Source organism: Eleutherodactylus coqui, unplaced genomic scaffold, assembly GCF_035609145.1.
Source record: "Eleutherodactylus coqui strain aEleCoq1 unplaced genomic scaffold, aEleCoq1.hap1 HAP1_SCAFFOLD_472, whole genome shotgun sequence".
In the NCBI taxonomy this organism is placed as follows: domain Eukaryota; kingdom Metazoa; phylum Chordata; class Amphibia; order Anura; family Eleutherodactylidae; genus Eleutherodactylus; species Eleutherodactylus coqui.
This window is the reverse complement of record NW_027101854.1, coordinates 47,916-58,025: the sequence shown is the minus strand read 5'-3', so window position 1 is coordinate 58,025 and position 10,110 is coordinate 47,916. Positions and strand designations below refer to the sequence as shown.

The following is a 10,110-nucleotide window of genomic DNA, read 5'->3' as shown; positions in this document are numbered from 1 at the left end:
CGGCCTTAAAAGTCAACGGGACCTGGGATTCCCAGCCGGTCACCCACACTGGTACTTGCCAGGCCTCAAGCTGGCTGGCGGCCGCGATCTGACGAGAGCAGGTACATTCAGCTTAGAATGCCCGTTGACAGCTCCTCCTCCTTTCCTATGGGCTTTCTGCAGTGCGAACGCACCTCCGAAAAGGAAAGCAACCTACTCACGGCCTTAAAAGTCAACGGGACCTGGGATTCCCAGCCGGTCACCCATACTGGTACTTGCCAGGCCTCAAGCTGGCTGGCGGCCGCGATCTGACGAGAGCAGGCACATTCAGCTTAGAATGCCCGTTGACAGCTCCTCCTCCTTTCCTATGGGCTTTCTGCAGTGCGAACGCACCTCCGAAAAGGAAAGAAACCTACTCACGGCCTTAAAAGTCAACTGGACCTGGGATTCCCAGCCGGTCACCCATACTGGTACTTGCCAGGCCTCAAGCTGGCTGGCGGCCGCGATCTGACGAGAGCAGGCACATTCAGCTTAGAATGCCCGTTGACAGCTCCTCCTCCTTTCCTATGGGCTTTCTGCAGTGCGAACGCACCTCCGAAAAGGAAAGAAACCTACTCACGGCCTTAAAAGTCAACGGGACCTGGGATTCCCAGCCGGTCACCCATACTGGTACTTGCCAGGCCTCAAGCTGGCTGGCGGCCGCGATCTGACGAGAGCAGGCACATTCAGCTTAGAATGCCCGTTGACAGCTCCTCCTCCTTTCCTATGGGCTTTCTGCAGTGCGAACGCACCTCCGAAACGGAAAGAAACCTACTCACGGCCTTAAAAGTCAACGGGACCTGGGATTCCCAGCCGGTCACCCATACTGGTACTTGCCAGGCCTCAAGCTGGCTGGCGGCCGCGATCTGACGAGAGCAGGCACATTCAGCTTAGAATGCCCGTTGACAGCTCCTCCTCCTTTCCTATGGGCTTTCTGCAGTGCGAACGCACCTCCGAAAAGGAAAGAAACCTACTCACGGCCTTAAAAGTCAACGGGACCTGGGATTCCCAGCCGGTCACCCATACTGGTACTTGCCAGGCCTCAAGCTGGCTGGCGGCCGCGATCTGACGAGAGCAGGCACATTCAGCTTAGAATGCCCGTTGACAGCTCCTCCTCCTTTCCTATGGGCTTTCTGCAGTGCGAACGCACCTCCGAAAAGGAAAGAAACCTACTCACGGCCTTAAAAGTCAACTGGACCTGGGATTCCCAGCCGGTCACCCATACTGGTACTTGCCAGGCCTCAAGCTGGCTGGCGGCCGCGATCTGACGAGAGCAGGCACATTCAGCTTAGAATGCCCGTTGACAGCTCCTCCTCCTTTCCTATGGGCTTTCTGCAGTGCGAACGCACCTCCGAAAAGGAAAGCAACCTACTCACGGCCTTAAAAGTCAACGGGACCTGGGATTCCCAGCCGGTCACCCATACTGGTACTTGCCAGGCCTCAAGCTGGCTGGCGGCCGCGATCTGACGAGAGCAGGCACATTCAGCTTAGAATGCCCGTTGACAGCTCCTCCTCCTTTCCTATGGGCTTTCTGCAGTGCGAACGCACCTCCGAAACGGAAAGAAACCTACTCACGGCCTTAAAAGTCAACGGGACCTGGGATTCCCAGCCGGTCACCCATACTGGTACTTGCCAGGCCTCAAGCTGGCTGGCGGCCGCGATCTGACGAGAGCAGGCACATTCAGCTTAGAATGCCCGTTGACAGCTCCTCCTCCTTTCCTATGGGCTTTCTGCAGTGCGAACGCACCTCCGAAAAGGAAATAAACCTACTCACGGCCTTAAAAGTCAACGGGACCTGGGATTCCCAGCCGGTCACCCATACTAGTACTTGCCAGGCCTCAAGCTGGCTGGCGGCCGCGATCTGACGAGAGCAGGCACATTCAGCTTAGAATGCCCGTTGATAGCTCCTCCTCCTTTCCTATGGGCTTTCTGCAGTGCGAACGCACTTCCGAAAAGGAAAGAAACCTACTCACGGCCTTAAAAGTCAACGGGACCTGGGATTCCCAGCCGGTCACCCATACTGGTACTTGCCAGGCCTCAAGCTGGCTGGCGGCCGCGATCTGACAAGAGCAGGCACATTCAGCTTAGATTGCCCGTTGACAGCTCCTCCTCCTTTCCTATGGGCTTTCTGCAGTGCGAACGCACCTCCGAAAAGGAAAGAAACCTACTCACGGCCTTAAAAGTCAACTGGACCTGGGATTCCCAGCCGGTCACCCATACTGGTACTTGCCAGGCCTCAAGCTGGCTGGCGGCCGCGATCTGACGAGAGCAGGCACATTCAGCTTAGAATGCCCGTTGACAGCTCCTCCTCCTTTCCTATGGGCTTTCTGCATTGCGAACGCACCTCCGAAAAGGAAAGCAACCTACTCACGGCCTTAAAAGTCAACGGGACCTGGGATTCCCAGCCGGTCACCCATACTGGTACTTGCCAGGCCTCAAGCTGGCTGGCGGCCGCGATCTGACGAGAGCAGGCACATTCAGCTTAGAATGCCCGTTGACAGCTCCTCCTCCTTTCCTATGGGCTTTCTGCAGTGCGAACGCACCTCCGAAACGGAAAGAAACCTACTCACGGCCTTAAAAGTCAACGGGACCTGGGATTCCCAGCCGGTCACCCACACTGGTACTTGCCAGGCCTCAAGCTGGCTGGCGGCCGCGATCTGACGAGAGCAGGTACATTCAGCTTAGAATGCCCGTTGACAGCTCCTCCTCCTTTCCTATGGGCTTTCTGCAGTGCGAACGCACCTCCGAAAAGGAAAGCAACCTACTCACGGCCTTAAAAGTCAACGGGACCTGGGATTCCCAGCCGGTCACCCATACTGGTACTTGCCAGGCCTCAAGCTGGCTGGCGGCCGCGATCTGACGAGAGCAGGCACATTCAGCTTAGAATGCCCGTTGACAGCTCCTCCTCCTTTCCTATGGGCTTTCTGCAGTGCGAACGCACCTCCGAAAAGGAAAGAAACCTACTCACGGCCTTAAAAGTCAACTGGACCTGGGATTCCCAGCCGGTCACCCATACTGGTACTTGCCAGGCCTCAAGCTGGCTGGCGGCCGCGATCTGGCGAGAGCAGGCACATTCAGCTTAGAATGCCCGTTGACAGCTCCTCCTCCTTTCCTATGGGCTTTCTGCAGTGCGAACGCACCTCCGAAAAGGAAAGCAACCTACTCACGGCCTTAAAAGTCAACGGGACCTGGGATTCCCAGCCGGTCACCCATACTGGTACTTGCCAGGCCTCAAGCTGGCTGGCGGCCGCGATCTGACGAGAGCAGGCACATTCAGCTTAGAATGCCCGTTGACAGCTCCTCCTCCTTTCCTATGGGCTTTCTGCAGTGCGAACGCACCTCCGAAACGGAAAGAAACCTACTCACGGCCTTAAAAGTCAACGGGACCTGGGATTCCCAGCCGGTCACCCATACTGGTACTTGCCAGGCCTCAAGCTGGCTGGCGGCCGCGATCTGACGAGAGCAGGCACATTCAGCTTAGAATGCCCGTTGACAGCTCCTCCTCCTTTCCTATGGGCTTTCTGCAGTGCGAACGCACCTCCGAAAAGGAAAGAAACCTACTCACGGCCTTAAAAGTCAACGGGACCTGGGATTCCCAGCCGGTCACCCACACTGGTACTTGCCAGGCCTCAAGCTGGCTGGCGGCCGCGATCTGACGAGAGCAGGCACATTCAGCTTAGAATGCCCGTTGACAGCTCCTCCTCCTTTCCTATGGGCTTTCTGCAGTGCGAACGCACCTCCGAAAAGGAAAGCAACCTACTCACGGCCTTAAAAGTCAACGGGACCTGGGATTCCCAGCCGGTCACCCATACTGGTACTTGCCAGGCCTCAAGCTGGCTGGCGGCCGCGATCTGACGAGAGCAGGCACATTCAGCTTAGAATGCCCGTTGACAGCTCCTCCTCCTTTCCTATGGGCTTTCTGCAGTGCGAACGCACCTCCGAAAAGGAAAGAAACCTACTCACGGCCTTAAAAGTCAACGGGACCTGGGATTCCCAGCCGGTCACCCATACTGGTACTTGCCAGGCCTCAAGCTGGCTGGCGGCCGCGATCTGACGAGAGCAGGCACATTCAGCTTAGAATGCCCGTTGACAGCTCCTCCTCCTTTCCTATGGGCTTTCTGCAGTGCGAACGCACCTCCGAAACGGAAAGAAACCTACTCACGGCCTTAAAAGTCAACGGGACCTGGGATTCCCAGCCGGTCACCCATACTGGTACTTGCCAGGCCTCAAGCTGGCTGGCGGCCGCGATCTGACGAGAGCAGGCACATTCAGCTTAGAATGCCCGTTGACAGCTCCTCCTCCTTTCCTATGGGCTTTCTGCAGTGCGAACGCACCTCCGAAAAGGAAAGAAACCTACTCACGGCCTTAAAAGTCAACGGGACCTGGGATTCCCAGCCGGTCACCCATACTGGTACTTGCCAGGCCTCAAGCTGGCTGGCGGCCGCGATCTGACGAGAGCAGGCACATTCAGCTTAGAATGCCCGTTGACAGCTCCTCCTCCTTTCCTATGGGCTTTCTGCAGTGCGAACGCACCTCCGAAACGGAAAGCAACCTACTCACGGCCTTAAAAGTCAACGGGACCTGGGATTCCCAGCCGGTCACCCATACTGGTACTTGCCAGGCCTCAAGCTGGCTGGCGGCCGCGATCTGACGAGAGCAGGCACATTCAGCTTAGAATGCCCGTTGACAGCTCCTCCTCCTTTCCTATGGGCTTTCTGCAGTGCGAACGCACCTCCGAAAAGGAAAGAAACCTACTCACGGCCTTAAAAGTCAACGGGACCTGGGATTCCCAGCCGGTCACCCATACTGGTACTTGCCAGGCCTCAAGCTGGCTGGCGGCCGCGATCTGACGAGAGCAGGCACATTCAGCTTAGAATGCCCGTTGACAGCTCCTCCTCCTTTCCTATGGGCTTTCTGCAGTGCGAACGCACCTCCGAAAAGGAAAGCAACCTACTCACGGCCTTAAAAGTCAACGGGACCTGGGATTCCCAGCCGGTCACCCATACTGGTACTTGCCAGGCCTCAAGCTGGCTGGCGGCCGCGATCTGACGAGAGCAGGCACATTCAGCTTAGAATGCCCGTTGACAGCTCCTCCTCCTTTCCTATGGGCTTTCTGCAGTGCGAACGCACCTCCGAAAAGGAAAGCAACCTACTCACGGCCTTAAAAGTCAACGGGACCTGGGATTCCCAGCCGGTCACCCATACTGGTACTTGCCAGGCCTCAAGCTGGCTGGCGGCCGCGATCTGACGAGAGCAGGCACATTCAGCTTAGAATGCCCGTTGACAGCTCCTCCTCCTTTCCTATGGGCTTTCTGCAGTGCGAACGCACCTCCGAAACGGAAAGAAACCTACTCACGGCCTTAAAAGTCAACGGGACCTGGGATTCCCAGCCGGTCACCCATACTGGTACTTGCCAGGCCTCAAGCTGGCTGGCGGCCGCGATCTGACGAGAGCAGGCACATTCAGCTTAGAATGCCCGTTGACAGCTCCTCCTCCTTTCCTATGGGCTTTCTGCAGTGCGAACGCACCTCCGAAAAGGAAAGAAACCTACTCACGGCCTTAAAAGTCAACGGGACCTGGGATTCCCAGCCGGTCACCCACACTGGTACTTGCCAGGCCTCAAGCTGGCTGGCGGCCGCGATCTGACGAGAGCAGGTACATTCAGCTTAGAATGCCCGTTGACAGCTCCTCCTCCTTTCCTATGGGCTTTCTGCAGTGCGAACGCACCTCCGAAAAGGAAAGCAACCTACTCACGGCCTTAAAAGTCAACGGGACCTGGGATTCCCAGCCGGTCACCCATACTGGTACTTGCCAGGCCTCAAGCTGGCTGGCGGCCGCGATCTGACGAGAGCAGGCACATTCAGCTTAGAATGCCCGTTGACAGCTCCTCCTCCTTTCCTATGGGCTTTCTGCAGTGCGAACGCACCTCCGAAAAGGAAAGAAACCTACTCACGGCCTTAAAAGTCAACGGGACCTGGGATTCCCAGCCGGTCACCCATACTGGTACTTGCCAGGCCTCAAGCTGGCTGGCGGCCGCGATCTGACGAGAGCAGGCACATTCAGCTTAGAATGCCCGTTGACAGCTCCTCCTCCTTTCCTATGGGCTTTCTGCAGTGCGAACGCACCTCCGAAACGGAAAGAAACCTACTCACGGCCTTAAAAGTCAACGGGACCTGGGATTCCCAGCCGGTCACCCATACTGGTACTTGCCAGGCCTCAAGCTGGCTGGCGGCCACGATCTGACGAGAGCAGGCACATTCAGCTTAGAATGCCCGTTGACAGCTCCTCCTCCTTTCCTATGGGCTTTCTGCAGTGCGAACGCACCTCCGAAAAGGAAAGAAACCTACTCACGGCCTTAAAAGTCAACGGGACCTGGGATTCCCAGCCGGTCACCCATACTGGTACTTGCCAGGCCTCAAGCTGGCTGGCGGCCGCGATCTGACGAGAGCAGGCACATTCAGCTTAGAATGCCCGTTGACAGCTCCTCCTCCTTTCCTATGGGCTTTCTGCAGTGCGAACGCACCTCCGAAAAGGAAAGAAACCTACTCACGGCCTTAAAAGTCAACGGGACCTGGGATTCCCAGCCGGTCACCCATACTGGTACTTGCCAGGCCTCAAGCTGACTGGCGGCCGCGATCTGACGAGAGCAGGCACATTCAGCTTAGAATGCCCGTTGACAGCTCCTCCTCCTTTCATATGGGCTTTCTGCAGTGCGAACGCACCTCCGAAAAGGAAAGCAACCTACTCACGGCCATAAAAATCAACGGGACCTGGGATTCCCAGCCGGTCACCCATACTGGTACTTGCCAGGCCTCAAGCTGGCTGGCGGCCGCGATCTGACGAGAGCAGGCACATTCAGCTTAGAATGCCCGTTGACAGCTCCTCCTCCTTTCCTATGGGCTTTCTGCAGTGCGAACGCACCTCCGAAAAGGAAAGAAACCTACTCACGGCCTTAAAAGTCAACGGGACCTGGGATTCCCAGCCGGTCACCCATACTGGTACTTGCCAGGCCTCAAGCTGGCTGGTGGCCGCAATCTGACGAGAGCAGGCACATTCAGCTTAGAATGCCCGTTGACAGCTCCTCCTCCTTTCCTATGGGCTTTCTGCAGTGCGAACGCACCTCCGAAACGGAAAGAAACCTACTCACGGCCTTAAAAGTCAATGGGACCTGGGATTCCCAGCCGGTCACCCATACTGGTACTTGCCAGGCCTCAAGCTGGCTGGCGGCCGCGATCTGACGAGAGCAGGTACATTCAGCTTAGAATGCCCGTTGACAGCTCCTCCTCCTTTCCTATGGGCTTTCTGCAGTGCGAACGCACCTCCGAAAAGGAAAGCAACCTACTCACGGCCTTAAAAGTCAACGGGACCTGGGATTCCCAGCCGGTCACCCATACTGGTACTTGCCAGGCCTCAAGCTGGCTGGCGGCCGCGATCTGACGAGAGCAGGCACATTCAGCTTAGAATGCCCGTTGACAGCTCCTCCTCCTTTCCTATGGGCTTTCTGCAGTGCGAACGCACCTCCGAAAAGGAAAACAACCTACTCACGGCCTTAAAAGTCAACGGGACCTGGGATTCCCAGCCGGTCACCCATACTGGTACTTGCCAGGCCTCAAGCTGGCTGGCGGACGCGATCTGACGAGAGCAGGCACATTCAGCTTAGAATGCCCGTTGACAGCTCCTCCTCCTTTTCTATGGGCTTTCTGCAGTGCGAACGCACCTCCGAAAAGGAAAGCAACCTACTCACGGCCTTAAAAGTCAACGGGACCTGGGATTCCCAGCCGGTCACCCATACTGGTACTTGCCAGGCCTCAAGCTGGCTGGCGGCCGCGATCTGACGAGAGCAGGCACATTCAGCTTAGAATGCCCGTTGACAGCTCCTCCTCCTTTCCTATGGGCTTTCTGCAGTGCGAACGCACCTCCGAAAAGGAAAGCAACCTACTCACGGCCTTAAAAGTCAACGGGACCTGGGATTCCCAGCCGGTCACCCATACTGGTACTTGCCAGGCCTCAAGCTGGCTGGCGGCCGCGATCTGACGAGAGCAGGCACATTCAGCTTAGAATGCCCGTTGACAGCTCCTCCTCCTTTCCTATGGGCTTTCTGCAGTGCGAACGCACCTCCGAAACGGAAAGAAACCTACTCACGGCCTTAAAAGTCAACGGGACCTGGGATTCCCAGCCGGTCACCCATACTGGTACTTGCCAGGCCTCAAGCTGGCTGGCGGCCGCGATCTGACGAGAGCAGGCACATTCAGCTTAGAATGCCCGTTGATAGCTCCTCCTCCTTTTCTATGGGCTTTCTGCAGTGCGAACGCACCTCCGAAAAGGAAAGCAACCTACTCACGGCCTTAAAAGTCAACGGGACCTGGGATTCCCAGCCGGTCACCCATACTGGTACTTGCCAGGCCTCAAGCTGGCTGGCGGCCGCGATCTGACGAGAGCAGGCACATTCAGCTTAGAATGCCCGTTGACAGCTCCTCCTCCTTTCCTATGGGCTTTCTGCAGTGCGAACGCACCTCCGAAAAGGAAAGCAACCTACTCACGGCCTTAAAAGTCAACGGGACCTGGGATTCCCAGCCGGTCACCCATACTGGTACTTGCCAGGCCTCAAGCTGGCTGGCGGCCGCGATCTGACGAGAGCAGGCACATTCAGCTTAGAATGCCCGTTGACAGCTCCTCCTCCTTTCCTATGGGCTTTCTGCAGTGCGAACGCACCTCCGAAACGGAAAGAAACCTACTCACGGCCTTAAAAGTCAACGGGACCTGGGATTCCCAGCCGGTCACCCATACTGGTACTTGCCAGGCCTCAAGCTGGCTGGCGGCCGCGATCTGACGAGAGCAGGCACATTCAGCTTAGAATGCCCGTTGACAGCTCCTCCTCCTTTCCTATGGGCTTTCTGCAGTGCGAACGCACCTCCGAAAAGGAAAGAAACCTACTCACGGCCTTAAAAGTCAACGGGACCTGGGATTCCCAGCCGGTCACCCATACTGGTACTTGCCAGGCCTCAAGCTGGCTGGCGGCCGCGATCTGACGAGAGCAGGCACATTCAGCTTAGAATGCCCGTTGATAGCTCCTCCTCCTTTCCTATGGGCTTTCTGCAGTGCGAACGCACTTCCGAAAAGAAAAGAAACCTACTCACGGCCTTAAAAGTCAACGGGACCTGGGATTCCCAGCCGGTCACCCATACTGGTACTTGCCAGGCCTCAAGCTGGCTGGCGGCCGCGATCTGACGAGAGCAGGCACATTCAGCTTAGATTGCCCGTTGACAGCTCCTCCTCCTTTCCTATGGGCTTTCTGCAGTGCGAACGCACCTCCGAAAGGGAAAGAAACCTACTCACGGCCTTAAAAGTCAACTGGACCTGGGATTCCCAGCCGGTCACCCATACTGGTACTTGCCAGGCCTCAAGCTGGCTGGCGGCCGCGATCTGACGAGAGCAGGCACATTCAGCTTAGAATGCCCGTTGACAGCTCCTCCTCCTTTCCTATGGGCTTTCTGCAGTGCGAACGCACTTCCGAAAAGGAAAGAAACCTACTCACGGCCTTAAAAGTCAACAGGACCTGGGATTCCCAGCCGGTCACCCATACTGGTACTTGCCAGGCCTCAAGCTGGCTGGCGGCCGCGATCTGACGAGAGCAGGCACATTCAGCTTAGAATGCCCGTTGACAGCTCCTCCTCCTTTCCTATGGGCTTTCTGCAGTGCGAACGCACCTCCGAAAAGGAAAGCAACCTACTCACGGCCTTAAAAGTCAACGGGACCTGGGATTCCCAGCCGGTCACCCATACTGGTACTTGCCAGGCCTCAAGCTGGCTGGCGGCCGCGATCTGACGAGAGCAGGCACATTCAGCTAAGAATGCCCGTTGACAGCTCCTCCTCCTTTCCTATGGGCTTTCTGCAGTGCGAACGCACCTCCGAAAAGGAAAGAAACCTACTCACGGCCTTAAAAGTCAACGGGACCTGGGATTCCCAGCCGGTCACCCATACTGGTACTTGCCAGGCCTCAAGCTGGCTGGCGGCCGCGATCTGACGAGAGCAGGCACATTCAGCTTAGAATGCCCGTTGACAGCTCCTCCTCCTTTCCTATGGGCTTTCTGC

At 56.8% G+C, this 10,110-nt stretch overlaps 50 pseudogenes; all 50 read right to left on the bottom strand.

The window, feature by feature from the left end:
- Window positions 1–10: 10 nt before the first annotated feature.
- On the bottom strand, window positions 11–129 carry LOC136592104 (5S ribosomal RNA; annotated as a pseudogene).
- Window positions 130–209: 80 nt separating this feature from the next.
- Window positions 210–328, bottom strand: LOC136592101 (5S ribosomal RNA; annotated as a pseudogene).
- Window positions 329–408: 80 nt separating this feature from the next.
- LOC136592281 (5S ribosomal RNA) lies at window positions 409–527 on the bottom strand (annotated as a pseudogene).
- An 80-nt stretch (window positions 528–607) lies between these two features.
- On the bottom strand, window positions 608–726 carry LOC136592100 (5S ribosomal RNA; annotated as a pseudogene).
- An 80-nt stretch (window positions 727–806) lies between these two features.
- LOC136592099 (5S ribosomal RNA) lies at window positions 807–925 on the bottom strand (annotated as a pseudogene).
- Window positions 926–1,005: 80 nt separating this feature from the next.
- LOC136592098 (5S ribosomal RNA) lies at window positions 1,006–1,124 on the bottom strand (annotated as a pseudogene).
- An 80-nt stretch (window positions 1,125–1,204) lies between these two features.
- LOC136592280 (5S ribosomal RNA) lies at window positions 1,205–1,323 on the bottom strand (annotated as a pseudogene).
- Window positions 1,324–1,403: 80 nt separating this feature from the next.
- On the bottom strand, window positions 1,404–1,522 carry LOC136592097 (5S ribosomal RNA; annotated as a pseudogene).
- Window positions 1,523–1,602: 80 nt separating this feature from the next.
- LOC136592096 (5S ribosomal RNA) lies at window positions 1,603–1,721 on the bottom strand (annotated as a pseudogene).
- An 80-nt stretch (window positions 1,722–1,801) lies between these two features.
- On the bottom strand, window positions 1,802–1,920 carry LOC136592194 (5S ribosomal RNA; annotated as a pseudogene).
- Window positions 1,921–2,000: 80 nt separating this feature from the next.
- Window positions 2,001–2,119, bottom strand: LOC136592301 (5S ribosomal RNA; annotated as a pseudogene).
- Window positions 2,120–2,199: 80 nt separating this feature from the next.
- On the bottom strand, window positions 2,200–2,318 carry LOC136592279 (5S ribosomal RNA; annotated as a pseudogene).
- An 80-nt stretch (window positions 2,319–2,398) lies between these two features.
- Window positions 2,399–2,517, bottom strand: LOC136592095 (5S ribosomal RNA; annotated as a pseudogene).
- Window positions 2,518–2,597: 80 nt separating this feature from the next.
- LOC136592093 (5S ribosomal RNA) lies at window positions 2,598–2,716 on the bottom strand (annotated as a pseudogene).
- An 80-nt stretch (window positions 2,717–2,796) lies between these two features.
- Window positions 2,797–2,915, bottom strand: LOC136592094 (5S ribosomal RNA; annotated as a pseudogene).
- Window positions 2,916–3,194: 279 nt separating this feature from the next.
- LOC136592092 (5S ribosomal RNA) lies at window positions 3,195–3,313 on the bottom strand (annotated as a pseudogene).
- An 80-nt stretch (window positions 3,314–3,393) lies between these two features.
- LOC136592091 (5S ribosomal RNA) lies at window positions 3,394–3,512 on the bottom strand (annotated as a pseudogene).
- An 80-nt stretch (window positions 3,513–3,592) lies between these two features.
- Window positions 3,593–3,711, bottom strand: LOC136592159 (5S ribosomal RNA; annotated as a pseudogene).
- Window positions 3,712–3,791: 80 nt separating this feature from the next.
- Window positions 3,792–3,910, bottom strand: LOC136592090 (5S ribosomal RNA; annotated as a pseudogene).
- An 80-nt stretch (window positions 3,911–3,990) lies between these two features.
- LOC136592089 (5S ribosomal RNA) lies at window positions 3,991–4,109 on the bottom strand (annotated as a pseudogene).
- Window positions 4,110–4,189: 80 nt separating this feature from the next.
- On the bottom strand, window positions 4,190–4,308 carry LOC136592088 (5S ribosomal RNA; annotated as a pseudogene).
- An 80-nt stretch (window positions 4,309–4,388) lies between these two features.
- LOC136592087 (5S ribosomal RNA) lies at window positions 4,389–4,507 on the bottom strand (annotated as a pseudogene).
- An 80-nt stretch (window positions 4,508–4,587) lies between these two features.
- On the bottom strand, window positions 4,588–4,706 carry LOC136592086 (5S ribosomal RNA; annotated as a pseudogene).
- Window positions 4,707–4,786: 80 nt separating this feature from the next.
- LOC136592085 (5S ribosomal RNA) lies at window positions 4,787–4,905 on the bottom strand (annotated as a pseudogene).
- An 80-nt stretch (window positions 4,906–4,985) lies between these two features.
- LOC136592084 (5S ribosomal RNA) lies at window positions 4,986–5,104 on the bottom strand (annotated as a pseudogene).
- An 80-nt stretch (window positions 5,105–5,184) lies between these two features.
- LOC136592083 (5S ribosomal RNA) lies at window positions 5,185–5,303 on the bottom strand (annotated as a pseudogene).
- Window positions 5,304–5,383: 80 nt separating this feature from the next.
- LOC136592081 (5S ribosomal RNA) lies at window positions 5,384–5,502 on the bottom strand (annotated as a pseudogene).
- An 80-nt stretch (window positions 5,503–5,582) lies between these two features.
- Window positions 5,583–5,701, bottom strand: LOC136592082 (5S ribosomal RNA; annotated as a pseudogene).
- An 80-nt stretch (window positions 5,702–5,781) lies between these two features.
- Window positions 5,782–5,900, bottom strand: LOC136592080 (5S ribosomal RNA; annotated as a pseudogene).
- Window positions 5,901–5,980: 80 nt separating this feature from the next.
- On the bottom strand, window positions 5,981–6,099 carry LOC136592079 (5S ribosomal RNA; annotated as a pseudogene).
- An 80-nt stretch (window positions 6,100–6,179) lies between these two features.
- LOC136592243 (5S ribosomal RNA) lies at window positions 6,180–6,298 on the bottom strand (annotated as a pseudogene).
- Window positions 6,299–6,378: 80 nt separating this feature from the next.
- LOC136592078 (5S ribosomal RNA) lies at window positions 6,379–6,497 on the bottom strand (annotated as a pseudogene).
- Window positions 6,498–6,577: 80 nt separating this feature from the next.
- On the bottom strand, window positions 6,578–6,696 carry LOC136592231 (5S ribosomal RNA; annotated as a pseudogene).
- An 80-nt stretch (window positions 6,697–6,776) lies between these two features.
- LOC136592177 (5S ribosomal RNA) lies at window positions 6,777–6,895 on the bottom strand (annotated as a pseudogene).
- An 80-nt stretch (window positions 6,896–6,975) lies between these two features.
- LOC136592230 (5S ribosomal RNA) lies at window positions 6,976–7,094 on the bottom strand (annotated as a pseudogene).
- An 80-nt stretch (window positions 7,095–7,174) lies between these two features.
- Window positions 7,175–7,293, bottom strand: LOC136592192 (5S ribosomal RNA; annotated as a pseudogene).
- Window positions 7,294–7,373: 80 nt separating this feature from the next.
- LOC136592077 (5S ribosomal RNA) lies at window positions 7,374–7,492 on the bottom strand (annotated as a pseudogene).
- Window positions 7,493–7,572: 80 nt separating this feature from the next.
- LOC136592271 (5S ribosomal RNA) lies at window positions 7,573–7,691 on the bottom strand (annotated as a pseudogene).
- Window positions 7,692–7,771: 80 nt separating this feature from the next.
- LOC136592075 (5S ribosomal RNA) lies at window positions 7,772–7,890 on the bottom strand (annotated as a pseudogene).
- An 80-nt stretch (window positions 7,891–7,970) lies between these two features.
- On the bottom strand, window positions 7,971–8,089 carry LOC136592074 (5S ribosomal RNA; annotated as a pseudogene).
- An 80-nt stretch (window positions 8,090–8,169) lies between these two features.
- LOC136592215 (5S ribosomal RNA) lies at window positions 8,170–8,288 on the bottom strand (annotated as a pseudogene).
- An 80-nt stretch (window positions 8,289–8,368) lies between these two features.
- LOC136592073 (5S ribosomal RNA) lies at window positions 8,369–8,487 on the bottom strand (annotated as a pseudogene).
- An 80-nt stretch (window positions 8,488–8,567) lies between these two features.
- Window positions 8,568–8,686, bottom strand: LOC136592072 (5S ribosomal RNA; annotated as a pseudogene).
- An 80-nt stretch (window positions 8,687–8,766) lies between these two features.
- On the bottom strand, window positions 8,767–8,885 carry LOC136592071 (5S ribosomal RNA; annotated as a pseudogene).
- Window positions 8,886–8,965: 80 nt separating this feature from the next.
- LOC136592214 (5S ribosomal RNA) lies at window positions 8,966–9,084 on the bottom strand (annotated as a pseudogene).
- An 80-nt stretch (window positions 9,085–9,164) lies between these two features.
- Window positions 9,165–9,283, bottom strand: LOC136592207 (5S ribosomal RNA; annotated as a pseudogene).
- An 80-nt stretch (window positions 9,284–9,363) lies between these two features.
- Window positions 9,364–9,482, bottom strand: LOC136592278 (5S ribosomal RNA; annotated as a pseudogene).
- An 80-nt stretch (window positions 9,483–9,562) lies between these two features.
- On the bottom strand, window positions 9,563–9,681 carry LOC136592161 (5S ribosomal RNA; annotated as a pseudogene).
- Window positions 9,682–9,761: 80 nt separating this feature from the next.
- LOC136592167 (5S ribosomal RNA) lies at window positions 9,762–9,880 on the bottom strand (annotated as a pseudogene).
- Window positions 9,881–9,960: 80 nt separating this feature from the next.
- LOC136592069 (5S ribosomal RNA) lies at window positions 9,961–10,079 on the bottom strand (annotated as a pseudogene).
- Window positions 10,080–10,110: the final 31 nt, after the last annotated feature.